This window comes from Scyliorhinus torazame, chromosome 6, assembly GCF_047496885.1.
Source record: "Scyliorhinus torazame isolate Kashiwa2021f chromosome 6, sScyTor2.1, whole genome shotgun sequence".
NCBI classification, from domain to species: domain Eukaryota; kingdom Metazoa; phylum Chordata; class Chondrichthyes; order Carcharhiniformes; family Scyliorhinidae; genus Scyliorhinus; species Scyliorhinus torazame.
In genome coordinates, this window is record NC_092712.1 from 183430238 (window position 1) to 183454488 (window position 24251).

A 24251-nucleotide genomic window follows, 5' to 3' on the forward strand; every position below is an offset into this window, starting at 1 on the left:
TTAATGTGCGCTCTGAAGGCAAGTCCTTTACTCTTTATCTGCTGCTGCTCCATTCTGAGCTGTTTGTCTTGGCAGTTTTGTTATCCGAGGAGGCTTACCATTCATTGCCTTTCACTCTCAGGGGCAGAGTGAAGCAACAGTCCACAAGACGACCGTGGCTGCAATTGAAATTGGGCACATGCTGTTGCTATTATTTCGAACCATATAATAATAGCTTATTGTCACAAGAGCGCTTCAATGAAGTTACTGTGAAAAGCCCCTAGTCGCCACATTCCAGCGCTTATATGGGGAGGCCAGTACAGGAATTGAACACGCACTGCTGCCTTGTTCTGCATTACAAGCCAGCTATTTAGCCCAGTGTGCTAAACCAGCCCCATACGCTAACTACCCCGCAACTGAGCTAATCAGCTTCCACTGTGTGGTGGCCCGGGTTAGAAATTGTCATTTCATCTTTTAGACCTGTGTTCATACCAAGCCTGGGTTGATAGACTGAAAGGCTCCAGCGCAAATAATCCACAGGAAGCCAGGTTGTGTAGCCTCAGCCCAGAATTTTCATGAAGTTGGGACTGAGTCACATTGTTGGGGCAGAATCATCGCATTTAGTAATACTACACCAATTTGAGAATGTTTAATACTGGGTGCCAAAAGTGGAAAATGTTCCAATACTAGTCTAAATCAACTTGATCAGAAGGATGACACATAATAATTGAAAAAAGTAACGAAAGTTACAACAAAGGTACAAAACAAAGTAGGCAGGCTATCTGAATCCTTTACAAAAGGACTAGTTAATTCACTCTGAAGAAATATCATTTTGAATTCGAAGCATTCACTCAGTCTCCTCCACAGATGGGGTTAGTATGTCCAGCACTTGCTGTTTTTATTTGTATTGGAGAAGCTAGGATTGTTCTTCTTCAAGAAGAGAAGGATGAAGGGAGTTTTCACAGAGGCGTCAAAATGATAAAAAGATTTGATAGAGTAAATAAGGAGACGTTGTTTCCACTGGCTGGTAGGTCAGTAACTCTAGGACATAAATCTAAGATAATTGACAAAAGAACCAGTGTGGAGATGACGAGAATTTATTTAATGTAGCAAATTGTTAATGCACTCGAATGCACTGCTTGAAAAGAAGGTGAAAGAAGGCTCAATTATAAGTTTCAAGATGAAACTGGATGTAAACTTAAAAAGAAAACGTTTTTAGGCTTGGTAGGAAAGAGCGAAAGAGCAATATTAACAAACAAGTTCTATCAAAGAGCCAGAACAGTATGGTGGGCTGAATGGCCTCCTTAGGTCGGGATTCGCTGTCCTCCCCCCGGCGTGTTCTCGGCAGAGGGAGGAGATCCACTGTTGGCCGGCAGCGGGATCTTTTGTTCCCGTCGCTGTCAATAGGATTTCCCATTGAATCCACCCCACACCACTGGGAAACCTGTGGCAAGGGTGTGTCGTGGGCGGGACTGGAAAATCCAGCATGAACAGCCAGAAGATCTCACTCTAGAATTCTTTGAACACTGAACAATGTAAGTAAACTTGCATTACATAGAACATACAGTGCAGAAGGAGGCCATTCGGCCCATCGAGTCTGCACCGACCCACTTAAGCCCTCACTTCCACCCTACCCCCGTAACCCAATAACCCCTCCTCATCTTTTTGGCCACTAAGGGCAATTTATCACAGCCAATCCACCTAACCTGCACATCTTTGGACTGTGGGAGGAAACCGGAGCACCCGGAGGAAACCCACGCAGACACGGGGAGAACATGCAGACTCCGCACAGACAGTGACCCAGCGGGGAATCGAACCTGGGACCCTGGCGCTGTGAAGCCACAGTGCTAGCCACTTGTCCTGCCCGTGCATTAGTGTAGTAATTACTTGCAGTTAATTTTCCCTCTCAGAGAAACATTCCACTCGTGTTGAATGCCTGTTCTCCATCATTAGTGATACCATTTTCAACAATATATTATGTGACTGTTAACAAGAGTCTGCACAAACAAAAAATAGCTCTTCAATATGTCTGCAGTGTTTGCCTTCAGAAGTAAAAGTAGGAAGGGCATCTTATAATGAAAGAATACATTAATATTAAGTTAAAAGAATATGAATTAAACTGCTTCTTATTGCAATATATTGCCTTCTTGTTTATTCTTGAACTTTATTTCTTAGATAAATATGATCCACTTAGATACTAATAGAAATGTTTTGTTAGAAAATCCTGAAAGATTACATGAGCTAACAAAATGTAGTTGTCGGGTATTCCCAGGCTGCAAGCCAAGAATTCCTGATGTAAAATAAACTGCCTGCGAGGCATTATCCAACATGGCACCGGGCTAGACATCTGCTGTGATCATCAGTTTCAGACATTTTTACTGTCGCAGAGAAAGAGATACGTCTTCACGCAACTACCAGATCACTGAGGTCAGTTAGTTCTGAAGAAGGTTTCATCTGAAGATATTGTGATCACGCTTCAAAAATACAGTAATCGTTCTGCTTATTTTCCTATTAATTTCTGGATAGGGCGATTAAACTAATATAACAAGTTGAAATAATCACTTATTTCATCAGCCTGATGGGATGGGTAGAAATGCCCCGAAGTATACTCACTGTAGGGAAGGTGCTGACATATTAACATGCACATGACCACACAGCCGGGCTGGCTGTAGTTTCAAACTTGCTCACTTAATTCTCAATCTCAGCCACAATGTACAGGGCCAAATAGCATGGAAGCCAACAAAGAGTTTACAATGGCCACAAGAATAGGATGCTTTTCTCCATATTCAACGCAATTATATTATTTTCTCTTCTAGTTTAGCTGCTCTTCCTTAACAATCAATCCTTTGCAGAGCCATCCTTCCCTGAGATCTCCTCCAATGTCACTCTTGGCCCACCAGCTAAGTATATTTTCAAAAATGGCCACAATTAATTTGTTCTTTGATGATTGTCCTTATGAGGAACTGTTGAGATTATGCAGAGCAACTACCCTTAAATTGCATAGTTAAGATTGGGAAACCTTTGTGTTAGAATGAGTATGATCAGTATTGCGAGAAGGAGTGGCATAGAACATCTTTCTGTCACAGACTGGGTTTCACAAGTTTATCTTGGTGCAAGTAGAGATAAATGGGCTCAATCAAATAGTTCTTATGCGATGTGTGTGCCTAGAGAGCAAGGTTGTGATCTAAATATTCCAGAGTATTTGACATTTTGAAAAGACAGATAAAACAAAAAAGAGGGGAGAGGATAGCCTGAGTGATAAAGGATGACCTAGGCAGTAATGAGGATGGATACTGGCTCAAAATAGCAGGAAGTGCAATAAACATGAGTGGAGATAAGAAATAAAAAGGAACAGAAAACAGTGGTGAATTTAGATTACAGGACCCTTGGCAGTAGCTATACTCTTGGACTTGATATTAATCTAGAAATGAAAAGAGTTTGTAACAAATGTAATGCAGTAATTATGGTGATGGGGTGGGATGGGGGGTGTTGTGCTCATGGTCTCTTCAATCTTCATATAGACCAGACAAATCAAAGTGGCAGAAATGATTCGGAAGACGAGTGCATGGACCGCATGTGAGAAATTTACCAAGAACAATATGTCAAGGAAGAGGTTATTTTAGATCTTGCCTTGGATAATGAGAAAAAGTTAATGAGTAATCTTATAGTAAGGGATTCTATGGGAAAGAGTGCTCATAATATAGTAATAATCACTTATTGTCACAAGTAGGCTTCAATGAAGTTACTGTGAAAAGCCTCTTGTCGCCATATTCCAGCACCTGTTCAGGGAGGGCGGTACAGGAATTGAACCCACGCTGCTGCCTTGATCTGCATTACAAGCCAGCTATTTAGCCCACTGTGCTAAACTAGCCTCTGATAGTATTTTAGGTTTAAGTGTGACATATTTAAGTCCAAAAGTAGCATATTAAACTTCAATAAAGTGAATTACATAGGTAATTCAAGACAAGTTGGCTAAGATAGATTGGGAAATCAGCTCAAGATGTAGGATGGCAGAGGAACAATGACAAACATTTGAAGAAGTGCTTCATAATTCTAATAAATAAACAATGAATATATAATGAATATATTGAGAAATAAAAAACACCATGGGAAAGGTGATTAAAATGAAAGAGGTTAAGGATGGCATTAAATTAAAAAAGGTTTATGAGGGGAAAAGTTTAGTTGTGGGGCCATGATTTACAATTAGCCCACACCCAATCCCATTGAGATGGACAGCACTTAAATATGGTGCCCACTCCTCACTTCATTAAATGTAGCATTCAGCCATCCTCAGCCCACTATCAGCAGAGAGTCCAGCAGCATGCTTGAAAGCGTCTGTTTCAGCTACCCTTCATGTCTTAAAGACAGTCTATCTCTCTTAAAGGGGAGCAGCACTTGTTATATGTAAGTTGCTGTTTACTCTGTTTGCCCTAGAAGAACCAGCCAAAATGGAGTAACAGCTGAGAGAGAGGGGGTTATCAGGTTTTCTCATCCTGCACTGAAAGTATTTTGTATGAGGTCGAAAGGAGGACAAAAGCAATGTTTCCACAGAAGCCTGGAGGCTCCCAAGGCACACCCTGAGAAGTGAGTGGGAGCAGGTGCCCAGGAACGCCAATTTCCTAGTCTTGCCCTGAGGACCTGGCTGCAGTGCTGCAGGAAGTTTCATTCTCTCAAAGAGATCTCTTACCTATTACACCACCAACCTCTCACGATGCACACGGCTCTCAAGGCATCACAACCCCATCACTCACTCATTGGCAATCACAAGCAGTCAAGTCTCAGGACTAACATTGAGCTTTTCCACCCTCACACACTTTCCAATGCTGCCAGCCTCACTTAGCACTTCTACATACCTCCAGCTATTCAACTGCGGTAGGGACATCACCAAAATATGCTCAGTGACATCCTTCATTTCCTCTTGCAGGAAGAGGCAAACAGGAGGAGGACAGGTCTACCTCCTTCACCTGTGATCTCTGGAGGAGGCAGTGTTCCTCATGTGGCCAGCAGTTGCTGAGATTCTGTATCCAGTGTTGCCAAGAACAGCCAGGTGAACAGTATGCCTCTTCTCACCACCCACCACCCAGCCATCCTGCAGTCTGGCATGATGGTGTGACCATCTTGCTTGCCATCCTTCTCACCTTCCCTCATTCCAATCCTCCCCTTCTGCATTTATGTTTCCAATTACCCAAGAACAGCTGCCTGACCAGCCATGGGAGTCTCATGAGAAAAGGCGGGAGCTAATATAGTCAGCTGAGAAAGAAACACTGTCATTCTATCTGGCAATCACAGCCACAAGCTCAGATACTAGCACGAGGTGTACCTTAACATGTCCTATAATGGTGGCATGGGGTGAGACACATTGGATACAGGTGGATTGAAGCCAGACCATGGGTACAAGACAGCACATGACCCAGCTCAATGAAGGGAAATGGGAGCATACATGAGAATGCAGATGATGATGCACAGCAAATGCTTCGTGCATTGGCTGGCCTGCTACAGAGCATATTACTGTCAAGGGACATAGAGGGGTCCAGCTCCAACATGGCAAAGGGCATCGCACAGAATTTGGAGCCCAGCCTTTCCAGCATGGAAATAATGGCCAGCTCCATGGCAATATTTGCGACACTGTTAAGGTCCAGACAGCCAGCCTCTGGTTTGTTGTGATGGCCTACCTGCTTCAGGATGAAGGATTCATGGCTGCTGTCGGGGAAAATATCTCACAGTCAGTCAGCAATAGATCATCACTCAATGCTAGCTTGCGATGTCAAGTGATAATCTGCACAATGAAGACTTGGTTCTAATTCATATCTTTCATCTCCCAGAGATCCTGCAAGCATCCCTCAGGAACTGGGATTGGAGGAGCTCAAAGACTGCTTACATTTTGTTGCATACTCTGATGAAGCAACATCACATGACTCATGCACACCCTCCTCCAGCTCAGATACACACACAATGATGGAGCTTCTAAGATAGGTAGCTGGGTTGTCAAATAATGAGACACGCAGCAAAAGTAAGCAGAAACAAACTATTGAGACAGGGACATTGGGGGAGAGTGGCACAGGAGGCGCCATACTCACCAGCTGGACGCAGATGCTAAGCTTCAGGAATCATCGACAATCATCGAGGACTATTCTGAAAAAGCAGCAGAAAATGTCTGAAGTTTTGTCAACATTTTCTGACACAGTGTACAATTTGAGAGAGACTGGAGGAGTCCATCTCCTACATGACTGCTATGGGCCGGGATTCTTCAATAATGGGGCTATGTCCCCACGTCCGCCAGAAAACGGGCGCGAATCACGGGCGTGATTCTCCGAATTTAAGGACGGCTTAGTCAAAGGGAGGTCGTGTCTGACAAATCTGTTAGAGTTCTTTGAGGAGGTAACAAGGAAGTTAGACAAAGGAGAACCAGTGGACCTGATTTATTTAGATTTCCAGAAGGCTTTTGACAAGGTGCCGCATAGGAGACTGTTAAATAAGTTAAAAGTCCATGGTGTTAAGGGTAAGATCCTGGCATGGATAGAAGATTGGCTGACTGGCAGAAGGCAGAGAATGGGGATAAAGGGGTCTTTTTCAGGAAAGCAGCCGGTGACTAGTGGTGTGCTTTAAGGGTCTATGCTGGGACCACAACTTTTCACAATATACATTAATGATCTGGAAGAAGGAACTGAAAGCACTGTTGCTAAGTTTGCTGATGATACAAAGATCTGGGGCGTCATTCTCCGACCCCCCGCCGGGTCGGAGAATGGCCGTTGGCCGCCGTGGATCCCGCCCCCGCCCCCGCCGAAGTCTCCGCTCCCGGAGATTGGGCGGGGGCGGGAATCCGGCCGCGCCGGTTGGCGGGACCCCCCGCTGGATTCTCCGGCCCGGATGGGCCGAAGTCCCGCCCAGGAATTGCCTGTCCCGCCGACGTAAATCAAACCTGGTATTTACCGGCGGGACCAGGCGGCGTGGGCGGGCTCCGGGGTCCTGGGGGGGGCGCGGGGCGATCTGACCCCGGGGGTGCCCCCACGGTGGCCTGGCCCGCGATCGGGGCCCACCGATCCGCGGGCGGGCCTGTGCCGTGGGGGCACTCTTTCCCTTCCGCCTCCGCTACGGCCTCCACCATGGCGGAGACGGAAGAGACTCTCCCCACTGCGCATGCGCGGGAAACTGACAGCGGCCGCTGACGCTCCCGCGCATGCGCTGGGAAACTGAGAGCGGCCGCTGACGCTCCCGCGCATGCGCCGCATTTTCGCGCCAGCTGGCGGGGCTACAAACGCCATTTCCGCCAGCTGGCGGGGCGGAAATCCCTCCGGCGTCGGCCTAGCCCCTCAATGTTGGGGCTAGGCCGCCAAAGATGCGGAGACTTCCGCACCTTTTTGCCAGCGCGATGCCCGTCTGATTGGCGCCGGCTTTGGCGCCAGTCGGCGGGCATCCCGCCGTTGGGGGAGAATTTCGCCCCTGAAGAGGGACAGGTAGTATTGAGGAAGCAAGGGGGTTGTAGAAGGATTTGGACAAGCTAGGAGAGTGGGCAATGAAGTGACAAGTGAAATACAATGTGGAAAAGTGTAAGATTATGGACTTTGGAAGGAGGAATTTAGGCATAGGCTATTTTCTAAATAGGGAAATGCTTAGGAAATCAGAAGCACAAAGGGACTTGGGAGTCCTTGTTCATGATTCTCTTAAGGTTAATGTGCAGGTTCAGTCGGCAGTTAAGAAGGCAAATGCAATGTTAGCATTCATGTCAAGAGGGCTAGAATACAAGACCAGGGATGTACTTCTGAGGCTGTTTAAGATTCTGGTCAGACCCCATTTTGAGTATTGTGAGCAGTTTTGGGCCCCGTATCTAAGGAAGGATGTGCTGTCCTTGGAAAGGGTCCAGAGGAGATTCACAAGAATGAGCCCTGGAATGAATAACTTGTCATATGAGGAATGGTTGAGGACTCTGGGTCAGTATTCGTTACCGTTTAGAAGGATGAGGGGGTATCTTATTGAAACTTACAGGATACTGCGCGGCCTGGATAGAGTGGACGTGGAGAGGATGTTTCCACTTGTAGGAAATCTGGAACTAGAGGACACCATCTCAGACTAAAGGGACGATCCATTAAAACTGAGATGAGGAGGAATTTCTTCAGCCAGAGGGTGTTGAATCTGTGGAACTCTTTACCGCAGAATGCTGTGGAGGCCAAATCATTGAGTGTCTTTAAGACAGAGTTAGATAGGTTCTTCATTAATAAGGGGATCAGGGCTTATGGGGAGAAGACAGGAGAATGGGGATGAGAAAACATCAGCCATGATTGAATGCGGAGCAGACTCGATGGGCCGAGTAGCCTAATTCTGCTCCTATGTCTTATGGTCTAAGGGGGCCAGCTGGGCCCCGGCGTGTGCTATGCAGCTCCTGCTGCTGATACGGGACCCTGCACTTCCGGCCGCGGGTCCGTACTTCCGCATGACATGGCGGACCCACACAGCGGGCTGGCGCGGAAGAAGGTAGGCCCCCCAGATCGCGGGCGCCTGCCGATCGGGGGCCCCTGATCGCGAGCCTGGCCGTTGTGGAGGCACCACACGGAGAATTACGCGAATGCGACTGCGGCGCGGGGGCTCGGAGAATCCTGGCCAGGATCTCTCAGATCTTTGTGCTGATGATTAGCTCCACAGAAGGAGTGTTCACCTGCATGGAGAATAAGAGATGATAGGTGACCGAGTGCATGCTGACAATGACCAATGGCCTGCACATTCTGTCTGCCGCTTTAAAGGCAATGGGAGAAAACCTCACTTTAGCCTTTTTTAGCACATCACTGACGTACATCAAAATACGCTGCAGGTCTTGACTAGGAGGGAAATGCAGGTGATCCATGAGAGGGAGATTGGAGAAAGCAGGGACTCTGCTCAAAGCCACTCCCATTCCTCCCCCCTCCACCCATCGACCGCCAATCGCAGCCCCCTGATGGTCAGTCTGCCCCTGCACAGATGCAGGTGTGTAGAGTCAACTGTCCAACTTGTGTTCATGAATGTGCCTGGGTTAAGTACAGAAGTTGATGGATCCCTGGCTGTTTCCCAACATGCTGGGATTTCTTTGATGTTTTAACCTCCCACACACACTGATATGCACTGATATGCGCACCCCCCCCCCCCCCACCCCCCCCAGCAATCCAATATTCCTCACAAAGAGCCTAAGAGCCTACCAAGTGACAGTGACAGGTTAAATGATTGGACAAGAAGGTAGTAGATAGAATATTATATGGGAAAATGTGAGGTTATTCCCTTTGGTAGGAATAATTGGAAAATAACATTTTTAAATGGTGACAAACTGTGTGCATAGGGATTTGGGTGCCCTTATACAGCATGTCAGCATGCAAGTACAGAAAGCAATTCAGAAGGTAAATTATCATAGAATCATAGAATCTATAGTGTAGAAGGAGGCCATTCGGCCCATCGAGTCTGCACTGGCCCCTGGAAAGAGCATCCTACCCAAGGTCAACACCTCCACCCTATCCCTCTAACCCAGCAACCCCACCCAACACAATTATATGTTCATAGCAGCAGATTTGCAAAACTAGAACTAGGAAGCCTTACTATAAACATATAAGGCTTTGGTGAGATCACATCTGGAGTATTGTGTATGATAAGGTAAAGTCACCATAGTCCCAGATGATGTTTCCCCTTTGAGGGGAGAGCTGACGGTGGTGATTTAACCTGAGGCAGCAGGCAACATTGAGAAGCAGGGCCTTCATGAATAACCTCAGCCTGTATGGGAATTGAACCCATGCTGCTGGTCTCGCATGATGAACCAGCTGCCTAGTCAACAGAGCTAAACTAGGTTGCTTTGGTTTCCATACTTAAGGAAGGATATACTTGCCTTAGAGGAAATGCAACCAAGGTTCATTCGATTGATTCCTGGGATGGGAGGGCTGAGCTGAGTGGAATATGTTCCCGACATTTAGAAGAATAAGAGGTGATATCAGTGAAATATATAAAATGCGTAAGGGGCTTGGCAGGGTAGACAGCAGTTGCTTCCCTGGTTGGAGAATCCAGGAGGTAAAAGGTTGACCATTTGGGACAAGAAATTCATTTTTTAAATATAATCTTTATTGTCACAAGTAAACTTACATTAACACTGCAATTAAGTTTTTGTGAAATGCCCCCAGTCGCCACATTCAGGCGCCCCTTTGGGTACACTGAGGGAGAATTCCAAATGTCCAATTCACCTAGTAGGCACGTCATTCGGGACTTGTGGGAGGAAACCGGAGCACCCGGAGGAAACCCACACAGACACGGGGAGAACGTGCAAACTCCGCACAGACAGTGACCCAAGCCGGGAATCAAACCTGCGATCCTGGCGCTGTGAAACCACAGTGCTAACCACTATGCTACCGTGCTGCTATACTCAAAAGGTTGTGAATCTATGGAATTTTCTACCCTAGGAGGTTGTGGATACTCAGTTATTGAGTATATTCAAGATTGAAGTTTATTTTTGTACTGTAAGAGAATGAAGGCGTATGGAAATCAGACAGGAAAGTGGAGTTAATGTCAAAGATCAGCCATGATGCATTTGAATTACAGAGCAGGCTTGAGGGGCCAAATGGCCTGATCCTGTTCCTATTTCTTATCTTTTTATGTCAAACAGAAAATGAACCAAATGCCAAATACACAGGCTGGGAAGTTCCTTGGCTATTCTTCCAATTGACGATTGTATCTTCAGCGAGAGATTGGTGGAAATTGCGGATACAGCATAAACAACATTTCTGTCCATCGTCTATAAAGTTATGCCAGCTAATCAGGACAATCCCCAAGGAAGTTCCCAGTGGTGGTATGTGTCAGATGTTAGAGATTACATCCAATGTGGACACAGGTTTTATTTAAGAATCTTCTGGCATTTGGCTAAAAACATAATTTTATGTTTTTTGAGTGAAATTTATTCTGAATCCAATGCACCCAAATAAAGCAAAACTGGTAGTCAGTACCTCTCAGGATATTGCAGCTCCACGGCCTGTGATCCTTTTGTCCATTAATTTTTGCTGGATAGAAAAACATGAACTGTGCATGCCTGATTTCCCTTGATGCACCTCCTGCCAGCACCTTCACTGCTGCAGATTCACTCCCAAGTTGTAAATTACAAGTGCATTTGAGACAAACATGATCACAATTTCTCTGCATGTAAAATACAGACAAAATGAATTCCAACTAGCTGAACTGAATGCAATCCTAATAAGATGATTGCCGCTTCCTAATGAGATATATGGTTTAAACCCTAACAGCAGTGGGGGGATAAGTTTCCGCTTCAGGCAGAATAAGATAGCTGAAGGTAAATGGCAATCAGTTTTACAACACCAGGTTAAAGTCCAACAGGTTTGTTTCAAACACTAGCTTTCGCAGCACTGCTCCTTCCTCAGGTGAGTGCCCCGAAGGAGCAGTGCTCCGAAAGCCAGTGTTTGAAACAAACCTGTTGGACTTTAACCTGGTGTTGTAAGACTTCTTACTGTGCTCACCCCAGTCCAACGCCGGCATCTCCATATCATGGATCCAAATCAGAGTTTGACCACTACTCATTGACTACTCTCAGCCGGATGAACATGCCAAATGAAGTAAGGATCCAAAGTCTGACATTTAGAGGGTGAATGCTGGGTGAGATACCAGCATCAACTGCTAGTAAGGTCAACCGCTAATCAATTGTTTACCATGCAGAGGATATTGGAGTCGAGTTGTCACCAGTTTGTGAATGGGTGCCCAAGAAAATTAATGCAATTTGAAAACTTTCCTCAAAAAGCAGCAAACAGTGCAATTAGCAAAAACATGCCATCCCCATTATTTCAATCTGGCCTGTTTGGTGGGAAGGATCTGCTTTTGGTAAAATTATCTTTAAAGGAGTGTTAGAGATTTCAGAAAGTCAGTTTATGCTTTATGTAGCTTACATTTACAATTTGCCATTCTTTGCGTTGGTTCAGTTAATTTCAACTGGATTGCACTGGAAGAAAAATCACAAATTACAAACTTCTACCCCAGCATCACTGCCTGGTGAACAGTCGCAGCCAGAAGGTTGGGTCTTACAAACAGTTGGTTCTGGCAGCTCACCCAGCTCCCAACTCTGGGACTTTGCCTTATTTGCATGCTAACCCTACTGAGAGTAGTAAATGAGTAATGGTTAAACTCTTGTTTAATTATAAACCTCTGAAACCAAATATAATGTAAGAACACTATTTGGATAATAAACAGAGTTCAAACAAAAGTTCTAAGAAAGATTATCTGTGATAGTTCAAACATGTTTCAAAACAGCTGGAATACATGGCTGCATGGAACAAAACGTCAAGGAAGACCAAGGAAGCACTGGATAGACAATATGAAATGACTTAAAATAGAGAAGGTTACAGCTGACTGAAGAGGCCAGGCTGGTTTGTTTGGGACCAACTACAGAGGAGTGAATTCATTCAACCCCGTCATTGCCAGAATTGCTCAACATCATTTTCTTTAAAAAAACAAAAAATTTAGGGTACCCAATTCATTTTTCCAATTATGGGGCAATTTAGCATGGCCAATCCACCTAGCCTGCACCTCTTTGGGTTGTGGGGGTGAAACCCACACAAACACAGAGAGAATGTGCAAACTCCACATGGACAGTGATGCAGAGCTGGGATTGAACCTGGGACCTTGGCGCCGTGGGGCAACAGGGCTAACCCACTGCGCCACCGTGCTGCCCCCTCAACATCATTTTCAAGCTACAATATTTAATCCTTTGGATTGATTGCTGAAATAAAATGTAAAACCAATTTACAGACAAATTCCCCATCCATAAGTTAATCAAAAAGAAAAACAATGATAACACTTCTATAACCTTTGCACAGTTTTCTTATGGTGCAATTTAATGGAGTGTTCTGGATTAGCTACTATTTCTATACCAGTATAATATGAAAGATTGATGTATTAATGCACCTGTTGCCGAATGTCAAAAGCTTCTTCTGTTTCCTTAGTCGACAAGTTTCTTCGTATTTATGTCATACAGAATGATGAATAAGCTGTTACTTTAAAAGGTCACCAAATAAATAGCCACAAGCTGAGTCTTCTGCTGTCCATGTGGGACCAGACTTTGACGACTTAATTTGTATTTTCAAATGCATATCGACAGTATGGATTATGGGTTGAGGATTAGCTCGACAATCATTTGTGTCATTCAACCATTCCAATGTAAATGTTCCGATTGCACCACATTTTGTTTCAATAACCCTGCCCAACTGTTCTATTTTTATTTCATTTCTCACAACTCTTTCTCATTTGCTGACACCATGGGTAAGTAAGATAAATTGGACAATACTTGAATGATGCAAAGCTACATTTTACGAAGCTCATATTTCACCTGAATATGGTCCCATTTAAAAGCTTTCTTCTTAAGATGGCACATTTAAAATGTATCACTGGGGCAGATTTTCCTCTTTCTTTCTTTAATGTTGTAGGTTTCATGATTTTGGGACAGTCATTTTCAAAAAAAAGATTTGACAATGAATTACATCTGCTTTGAGTTTTAAAAGAAAGTAATTTTGTACAGATTTTAAAATCGGAAAAGGAAGAGTGATTGGCTGGCATGGTGAGTAGGTGGGTGGGTGCCATTTGGGAGAGGGGTGATAAAGTTGTGGTTACTTGGGACGTGGGGAAGATCAAATTGGGATGTGGGACAATAGGAACATTGGGGCGGGTTTGAGGTGGTAACCTGGTGAACGTGGTTTTGGTGTTTTCAGGTAGTGACTCAGGAGGAAGTGATATCTGGTGGTGCCCTATAATTTTAATGTGAAATTAGAGGGAATCCTCCCACATGTCTTGGTTTCATGTTCAGTGAGGTATATTTTTAAAAGAGTTCCCTTTGCTAGCAGTCTGCATTGTTCCCTTCAAGGACTGCTGGTTAGGCAGGGAGCAGACCTTGTTTTGCTGAATGCAACCCTCCCAGTCATAGCTACATCGAGGACAACTCAGTTGTGTCCAGGGAGGCTCAAATGAGCACTAGGTTCTTCATTTCCATACACAAAAGATCAAAGCAAGTTTCATTCACGGGCCCTGGAAGCCTTTTTTGCCTTCATCCAAATGATGGACAGTGCACTCCTGGGGCGAGATTCTCCGACCCCCCCCGCCGGGTCGGAGAATCGCCGGGGGCTGACGTGAATCCCGCCCCCGCCTTTGCCGAATTCTCCGGCACCGGATATTTGGCGGGGGCGGGAATCGCTCCGCGCCGGTTGGCGGCCCCCCCCTGCGATTCTCCGGCCCGAATGGGCCGAAGTCCCGCTGCTAGAATGCGTGTCCCACCGGCGTAGATTAAACCACCGACCTTACCGGCAGGACAAGGCGGCGCGGGCGGGCTCCGGGGTCCTGGGGAGGGCGGGGGCGCAGGGCGATCTGGCACCGGGGGGTGCCCCCACGGTGGCCTGGCCCGCGATCGGGGCCCACCGATCCGCGGGCGGGCCTGTGCCGTGGGGGCACACTTTTCCTTCCGCCTTCGCCACGGTCTCCACCATGGCGGAGGCGGAAGAAACTCCCTCCACAGCGCATGCGTGGGGATGCCGTGAGCGGCCGCTGCCGCTCCCGCGCATGCGCCGCCCGGAGATGTAATTTCCCACCAGCTGGTGGGGCACCAAAGGCCTTTTCCGCCAGCTAGCGGGTCGGGAATTAGTCGGGCGCGGGACTAGCCCCTTAATGTTGGGGCTCGGCCCCCCAAGATGCGGAGGATTCCGTACTTTGGGGCGGCGCGATGCCCGACTGATTTGCGCCGTTTTGGGCGCCGGTCGGCGGACATCGCGCCGCTACCGAAGAATTTTGCCCCTGGTTTGCAATGAACACACAATTTATGCCCACCATTAGTGGAGGTACAAGAGCAGGGATGCCTTGATGTAATTATACAGGGCCTTGGTGATGGCACACCTGGAATATTGTGCAGTTTTAGTCTTCTTATCTGAGGAAGAATGTTCTTGCTATAGAGGGAGTGCAACAAAGGTTTACCAGACGTATTCCTGGGATCGCTCAACTGACATATGAGGAGAGATTGAGTCATTTAGGATTGTTTTTGATGGAGTTCAGAAGAATGAGGGGAGATCTCAAACCTATAAAACTCTAACAGAACTAGATAGGGTAGAAGCAGGAGGGATGTTTCCGATGGAAGGGGAATGCAAAATCGAGTCACAGTCGAAAGATACAGGGTAGACCATTTAGCGCTGAGATGAGGAGAGGTTTCTTCACCCAAAGAGTGGTGAGCCTGTGGAATTCACTGCCACAGAAAGCAGTTGAGGCCAAAACAGTATGTTTTCAAGAAGGAGTTAGATGTGGCTCTTGGGGCTAAAAGGATGAAAGGGTATGGGGGGAAAGGGGGAACAGGTTACTGAGTTGGATGATTAGCCATGATCATAATGAATGGCGGAGCAGGCACTGAGGACCTTCTCCTGCTCCTATTTTCTCTATTTCTATGAATGTTTACACTCAAATGCAAAAATGGAAAAATTCCCTCACTTCTACAAATCATGCTCACAAAGAAGACCAATTCCAGATTCCACCCATTGACTTTGTTCAATTAAAGTATTCCAGCTGGTATTTGGGACATTCCAGTGCCTTGGTTATAACCAGTAAAGTTGGCCAGGGCTCTCACTTCTTGACTGCTATGGACCAACCCCATTTGAAAACTTGGCTATAAGGCATTCTGTAGTCAGATGGCTTGCTAATGCTCATTTCCAAGGCTGGTACATGAATAATGGTCACTAGGTTGAGGTATCTTATTTCCTGCCAGGCATGGAGCTTTATCTTAGTAAGGGTGCTAATGCCCTTGAGACAAATAAAACAATTAAAACATTCTGCACTGTAGGGGTAATTGTGTCCCGTGTTTCATAGTGTGCTACATAACAGGTTTGTCAGCAACGTTGGTGGAATAAAAAGGACAATGGCAGCATGGGTAGGAAGTTGGCTGGATGACAGGAAACAGAAAATAGTGGTGAACAGTTGATTTTCAGATGCTACGACAACCTGGGCTAGTGTGCGGTCAATCCTAGCCCCACTTGCACGGTAGCACAAGGGGCAGCATGATAGCACAAGTGGATATTACTGTGGCTTCACAGCGCCAGGGTTGTGGTAAACTACTGTGTTCTTATATTAAGCGTTGTCTGGTAGAACCTGCACTACAGGTTCACCTGGGCCCCTGCATGCTAGCTCCGCCCAGGAGGCGGGTTATAAATATGCATGGCCTTCAGCTCGCAGCCATTTCGTCAGCTGCTGTAGGAGGCCACACATCAGATACCAATAAAGCCTCAGTTTGAATTCAACTTTGTCTCCGGTCAAATTGATCGTGCCTCAATTTATTAGTATCAGATTCAGAAGATGGATCTCCGGATTAAACCAGATCGACTGCAGCTGGATCCACACACAAGCGACGCCAGAAAGGACTTCCAGCACTGGCTAGCTTGTTTCGAAGCGTAGATCAACACGGCGCCGACCCCTGTTCCAGAAGCTCAGAATATCCAGCTATTGTACTCCAGACTCAGCTCTGAAATCTTCCCGCTGAACCAGGATGCGCTCAATTACGCTGATGCTATGACTCGACTCAAAGAAAATTATGAGCAGAAGACGAACACGCTCTTCGTCAGACACGCGCTCGCAACGCGTACTCAACTACCTGGGGAGTCAATCGGGGACCTCTGCAGGGCCCTGATCCCACTAGTTCGGGACTGTGACTGCCAGGACGTTACAGCTAAGGAGCACTCAGATCTCCTTATGAGGGACGCTTTTGTAACTGGGATTGGGTCCGATATTATCAGGCAGCAGATCCTAGAAGGGGCCACGCGCGACCTCGCAGAGACTAAAACACTAGCACTTTCCATGACGGTCGCCCTGCGCAATGTACAGTCCTATGCCCCCAACCGCGCGGCCCACTTATCCTACACTTCATGGGCCCCACAGGCAGCTGCCCCAGCGGGGGCACTACCCACCCAATACACCTGCGCTACGCGCCAGCCAGTGATCTCCAGGGGACCCCGATGCTATTTTTGCGGCCAACAAAGACACCCTCGCCAACGCTGCCCGGCCCGCGCTGCCCTTTGTAAGGCCTGCGGGAAGAAGGGCCACTACGCAGCGGTGTGCCAGGTCCGCTCAGCGGCAGCGGTCGCCCCCACACCCCCGGTCACAGACAATGGGCGCCACTATCTTTCCCTCCTCCCCAGGCCATTTGCGAGCAATGGGCGCCGCCATCTTCTCCCCCGCACAACACGTGCGTTTCATGGGTGCCGCCATCTTGCTCCACCCCAGCAACGTGCGTTCCATGGGCGCCGCCATTTTGTGACCCCCCCCCCCCCAGGACCTCCGGGCGCCACCACCTTGTCCACCCCATAGCACATGGAGACCAACGGCGTTTCAGGACCCCGACTCAACGGCTGCCTCACTACCCGACGATCAACCACGACTCACATCCTTGGTAATCGACCAGTCCCGACCACACACTCTGACCAACGCATCCACCAGCGTGAAAGTCAACGGCCACGTGACCGCCTGCCTACTGGACTCCGGGAGCACCGAGAGCTTTGTACATCCAAATACGGTAAGGCGCTGCTCCCTTACGGTACACCCTACCAATCAAAGTATCTCCCTGGCCTCCGGATCCCATCGCTTGGCGATCCGGGGGTACTGCACGGTCACGCTCACAGTCCAAGGCGTACAGTTCCACAGTTTTAGCCTCTACATCCTCCCTAACCTCTGCACTGCACTTATCCTTGGCCTGGATTTTCAGTGCAACCTCCAGAGACTGACCCTTAAATTCGGCGGACCATTACCACCCCTCATTGTGTGCGGTCTCGCGACCCTAAAGGTCGATCCTCCTTCCCTCTTTGCCAATCTAACTCCAGATTGCAAACCCATCACCACCAGGAGAAGACGGTTCAGCACCCAGGATAAGGCCTTCATCAGGTTCGAGGTCCAGCGGTTGCTTCGGGAGGGAGTCATCGAGGTCAGCAACTGCCCCTGGAGAACTCAAGTGGTAGTGGTTGAGTCTGGGGAGAAAAACCGAATGGTCGTGGACTACAGCCTGACCATCAACAGGTACACGCAGCTCGACGCGTACCCCTTCCCACGCATATCTGACATTGTTAACCAGATTGCACAGTACCGGGTCTTCTCAACGGTGGACCTGAAATCCGCTTACCACCAGCTTCCCATCTGTAAATCAGACTGGCCATACACCGCCTTCGAGGCAGACGGCCGTCTATATCACTTCCTTAGGGTCCCCATCGGCGTCACCAATGGGGTTCGGTCTTCCAAAGGGAGATGGACCGAATGGTCGACCAGTACGGTTTGCGGGCCACGTTTCCGTATCTAGACAATGTAACCATCTGCGGCCATGATCAGCAGGACCACGACGCCAACCTCGCTAAATTTCTCCGCACCGCCACTCTCCTCAACCTCACGTATAACAAGGAGAAGTGTGTGTTCCGTACAAACCGCTTAGCCATCCTCGGCTACGTGGTCCAGAACGGAGTTCTGGGGCCCGATCCCGACCGCATGCGCCCCCTCATGGAGCTTCTCCTCCCCCATTACCCCAAGGCCCTCAAACGCTGCCTGGGGTTCTTCTCGTATTACGCTCAGTGGGTCCCAAACGATGCGGACAAGGCCCGCCCACTTATACAGTCCACTCATTTCCCTCTGACGGCCGAGGCCCAGCAGGCTTTCGCCCGGATCAGAGCTGATATTGCCAAAGCTGGAATGCACGCTGTAGACAAAACATTTCCTTTCCAAGTAGAAAGCGACGCATCGGACGTCGCCCTTGCTGCCACCCTCAACCAGGCAAGCAGGCCCGTGGCATTCTTTTCCCGCACCCTCCATGCCTCCGAAATTCATCACTCATCCGTCGAAAAGGAGGCCCAAGCTATCGTTGAGGCTGTGTGACATTGGAGGCGTTACCTGGCCGGCAGGAGATTCATTCTCCTCACTGACCAACGGTCAGTTTCCTTCATGTTCAACAACACACAGTGGGGCAAGATCAAAAATGACAAAATCTTGCGGTGGAGAATCGAGCTCTCAACCTATAACTACGAGATTAAGTATCGCCCTGGCAAACGCAACGAGCCCCCAGACACCCTATCCCGAGGTACATGTGCCAGCGCACAGGTAGACCGACTCCGGGCCCTGCACAACAGTCTTTGTCACCCAGGGGTCACTCGGTTGACCCCCTTCATTAAGGCACAAAATTTGCCCTACTCCGTCGAGGAAGTAAGGACGATCACCAAGGACTGCCAGGTCTGTGCGGAGTGCAAACCGCACTTCACCGGCCAGACCGCGTGCACCTGGTGAAGGCGTCCCGCCCCTTTGAACGCCTCAGCGTGGATTTCAAAGGCCCCCTCCCTCCTCCGACCGACACATGTATTTCCTCAGTGTGATCGATGAATACTCCCGTTTTCCCTTCGCCATCCCATGCCCCGACATGACGTCTGCCACCGTCATTAAAGCCCTTAATTCTATCTTCACCCTGTTTGGCTTCCCCGCCTACATCCACAGAGACAGGGAATCCTCATTCATGAGTGATGAGCTACGTCAGTTCCTGCTCAGCAGGGGTATCACCTCCAGCAGAACGATGAGCTACAACCCCCGGGGAAACGGACTGGTCGAAAGGGAGAATGGGACGGTATGGAGGGTCGTCCAGCTGGCCCTACGGTCCAAAAATCTCCCGGCCTCCCGCTGACAAGAGGTCCTCCCTGATGCACTACATTCCATTCGCTCATTACTTTGCACTGGCACTAACAGTACACCGCACAAACGTCTTTTTGCCTTCCCCAGGAAGTCCACATCTGGGGTATCACTCCCAACTTGGCTCACAGCTCCGGGAACCGTGCTTCTCCGTAAACATGTGCGGCTCCACAAGGTGGATCCGTTGGTGGAAATGGTGTACCTGCTCCACGCAAACCCACTGTATGCCTACATGGCATTCCCCGATGGCGGCCAGGATACCGTCTCCCTCAGGTACCTGGCACCATCAGGCTCCACCCCCGCACCAACCCCGGCGCCTCCGGCGCCACCCTCCCCTCCCCCCCCGCCCCCAACCCCCACCCCCACCCCCCCCCAGGACTGTCCATCCTCCTCCTGCCCACCCCTGTTGATGAAGAGGATTTCGGCACGCTCCCGGAGTCAACTTCGAGCACGACAGCACCAACATCACCGGCTCCACTTCGTCGATCCCAGAGGACGATCAAGGCGCCGGACCTTAGAACCTCTGACCAGCCCACCGGATGACCAGAGACATTTTTTTACCGATCTGTAAATATTAAAGATTGCGAATTGTATATAGTTATCCACCACCCCGCCAGACTCAATTTTAACAGGGGGTGAATGTGGTAAATCACTGTGTTCTTATACTAAGGGTTGTACGGTGGAACCTGCACTACAGGTTCACCTGGGCCCCTGCATGCTAGCTCCGCCCAGGAGCCGGGTTATAAATATGCGTGGCCTTCAGCTCGCAGCCATTTCATCAGCTGCTGTAGGAGGCCACACATCAGATACTAATAAAGCCTCAGTTTGAATTCAACTTCGTCTCCAGCCAAATCGATCATGCCTCAAGGGTCACAGGTTCGATTCCCGCTGGGTCACTGTCTGTGCGGAGTCTGCACCTTCTCCCCGTGTCTGCGTGGGTTTCCTCTGGGTGCTCCGGTTTCCTCCCACAGTCTAAAGACGTGCAGGTTAGGTGGATTGGCCATGATAAATGCACTTAATGACCAAAATGGTTAGGAGGGATTATTGGGTTAAGGGGATAGGGTGGAAATGAGGGCTTAAGTGGGTCGGCGCAGACTCGATGGGCCGAATGGCCTCCTTCTGCACTGTATGGTCTATGTTCACTTGACCCAAAGTCATAACACAAGTGAATTAACCAATGATTCTTGGAAAAATACCCAAAATATTTGCACCTTGGCTGCCTGACAATTACAGTCACCAGGTTTGTAAGTTTAAACAAAATTACTGTTTATTTATGACAAAAAGTTTAATGAAATATGCAGAAAATACAACTGGTTAACTATTATCTAATTCATAATTCCCCACTTTAACCTGTCTCCACCTCTACACACATGCACAACAGACAAATATAGAGGGGAAGAATGGTGTAAAATAAAACGTAAGTGAAAGGAAAAATGAGTATTTGTTTCAGATGGTTTCTTCCAGCACCTTATTGCTCTTCAAACTTTGCTTTCAGTCTAAGGCTTTACTGTAGATTCATTCAGGTTTCTGTGGTTTGAGAAATACAGCACTCACAGCCTTTCTGGAGAAAGAGAGTGAGAGAGAGAGGGTCCTAGTCTCTGTTTGCAGCCTATAATGGTTTTCCTATAGATACATTTATCCACGCTCTCTGCAGTTCCAGAAATACAACACTCAGCCTTTCTGGAGAAAATCCAGAGGAGAGAGAGAGAATCCTTGTCCCTTTTCTTCCAGGAGTCAAACTGGGTTCTTTGGGACTCAGAAAATTATTCCACTGGGACAGGATCCAATCACCATTGAATACCAGACAGAGTACAGCCTTTTCAGCCAATTCATTGGAGCCCAACCAATCAATCAAATCGAGTCCCATCCCTTCTCTCTCTCTGGTGCTGAAAAGTCCGAAGCTCCGGTTCAAACTAGCAGAGACTAGCAGAGTGTTCGCTCCTGTGACTTCTAAATTCCTCATACTTTCTTCTGCTTGACTTAAAGATACATGTCCATTAATCACCCATTGATCAAAATTGATAACAGAAAGATAAAAGAAAGGGGAAATAAGGGAATAAACAGGAAGGGCAAGGAATAAACAGGAAGGGCAGTATGCTAGCATAGTGGCTAGCACAGTTGCTTCACAGCTCCAGGGTCCCAGGTTCGATTCCTGGCTTGGGTCACTGCCTGTGCGGAGTCTGCACTTTCTCCCCGTGTCTGCGTGGGTTTCCTCCGGGTGCTCCGGTTTCCTCCCACAAGTACTGAAAGACGTGCTGTTAGGTGGATTGGCTATGCTAAATTGCCCTTTGTGTCCAGAAAAGGTTAAATTGGGTTGTGGAGATAGGGTGGAGGTGTGGGCTTGGGTAGGGTGCTCTTTCTAAGGGTCGGTGCAGACTTGATGGGCCGAATGGCCTCTTTCAGCACTGTAAATTCTATGATAGGCTATGATTACACAGACTGGTGGAAGGTATATCCAGATCAGTATTGAGCCTATTGCTTTTCCTGAGTGATATTAATGACTAAGGATTGGGTGGGCTGGGCTCAATTTCAAAACTTGCTTTGGCACAAACTTAGAATTATTATGAACTGTGAGGAGGTTAGTGATAGACATGAACAAGCTGGTGGAATTGGCAGACATGTGTCAGATGAAATTTAATTGTGAAGTGATACATTTGATAGGAAGAATAAGGAAAAGCAATATAAAAATCAATTTTAAAGGGGCTTTAAACATCGAAGCATAAGGTATAAAAGCAAGGAAGCTATAATGAAGCTTTGTAAAGTATGGTTCATCCACAACTGCTATATTCTGTCTAATTCTTTGGGAAGGATGTGAAGGCTTTAGAGAGGGTGCAGAAAACACTTCAGAGATTTTTTCCGGGGATGAGAGACTTCAGTTAGGAGGGTAGATTGGAGAAGCTTGGTTTGTTCCCTTTAGAGAACAGAATGTTGAGAGGAAATTTGATAGAGATGTTCAAAATCATGAGGGATCTGGACAAAGAGAGAAACTGCTCCCTTTGGCAGCAGGGTCAAAAACCAAAGGATACTGATTTATGGTGATTGGCAAAAGAAGCAACAGCCACATGAAGACAAACTTTTCAATGCAGTGAATAGTGAGGATCTGGATTGCACTAGTTGGCTGAGAATGGAAATGGAGTCAGAATCAATCATGGCTTTGAAAACAAATTTGTATAATTAGCTGAAGAGAGAAAGAATGCAGGGCTATGGCGAAAAGGAAGGGAGTGGAATGAGCTGAGCAGCTCTTACAGAGAAGCACATGGACATGACAGGACGAAAGGCCTCCTTCTGCGCTGTGACCAAACCATGATTTTATGATTCTACCCATCTCAAATTATGGGGAGTGAGGGCCCAAATTTCGTATATCCACTCCTGTTGCGCAAAGGCCTATCATATGACAGGAAATCTATAAAATTGCACATATTGGTTTGGACCTTCCAGTCCTGCCTGCAGCGGAAACCATCGCGGGCGGGAACAGAAACTTTAGACAGGCAACCGAATGTCCACTGACTTCTGGCGCGACCAAAAAATCACAGCCAAGGGCAGTACTGGAGAATCCCCCCATTGTCCAGTGAACCATTTAGCAGGGAGGCAAGCGGGTGGTGCAGATCAAGGAGAATTGGGAAGCGGCGTTGAGAATGGAGATCAATTGGGGAGTATGGAGTGAGGCACTGCGAAGCGTAAACGGGACCTCCTCTTGTGCAAGGATGAGCCTGATACAGTTTAAGGTGGTGCACAGGGTGCATATGACTCGGACGAGAATGAGTGGGTTCTTTCAGGGGGTGGCAGATGAGTTTGAGAGGTGTGGGCGGGGGCCAGCAAATCATGCGCACATGTTTTGGGGTTGTGAAAAATTGAGAAGATTCTGGGCGGGCGTGTTCGCGGTCTTAGCCAGGGCAGTGGAGGAGGAGGTGGACCCCGGACCCTTTGGTGGTGATATTTGGGGTTTCAGAGAAGCCGGCGCTCATGGAGAGGAGGGAGGCTGATGTCTTGGCCTTCGCCTCTCTGATTGCACGGCGACAAATTTTACTGGAGTGGCGGTCGGCATCGCCATCGGGGGTAGCAGCATGGTTGGGTGACCTGTACAACTTCCTGCGGTTAGAGAAGATAAAGTATGAGTTAAGGGGCTCAGCAGGGGAGTTTGAGAAAAGGTGGCCGATGTTTGTGACCGTGTTTGAGGAGCTATTCGTCGCAGGGGGGAGGGGGGGATGATGGGGAGCGGGGGTGAAAAAGGAAGAAAATCTGTACAAGCTGTATAGTTGATTGTTGGGAAGAATGTTTCCCGGGGTGTTTATTTGCTGCAACTAATTTGATACAAGTTTGAATAAAATGCGTTTTTTTTTTTTTAAAGTCCATCGATTTGCTGGAAATTTTTGAATTTAATCCCAGCAACATTATTATTGACCTGCTGTGGTTGGAGTTAACTTTTGAATTACTGGTAACAATCCCTTGTACTCAGAAGTTACATGGTTTGAAACCTGCTCCAGACACTCCAGCGAGTGGAGGCTGGCGACTGGATCTGAATACTGGGTCGATACCCTTTGAGATGCTCAAATTCCATGGGAGACCCACGCAATCCCAACTCCCCCTTACTGTATATGTTGTGA

General features: G+C 47.8%; 1 protein-coding gene across 1 annotated transcript in view; it reads right to left on the reverse strand.

Annotated features, from left to right (window-relative positions):
• meox2a (mesenchyme homeobox 2a) overlaps nt 1-24251 on the reverse strand; it is a 70378-nt gene that overhangs the window by 2957 nt on the left and 43170 nt on the right. The window lies entirely within an intron of this gene.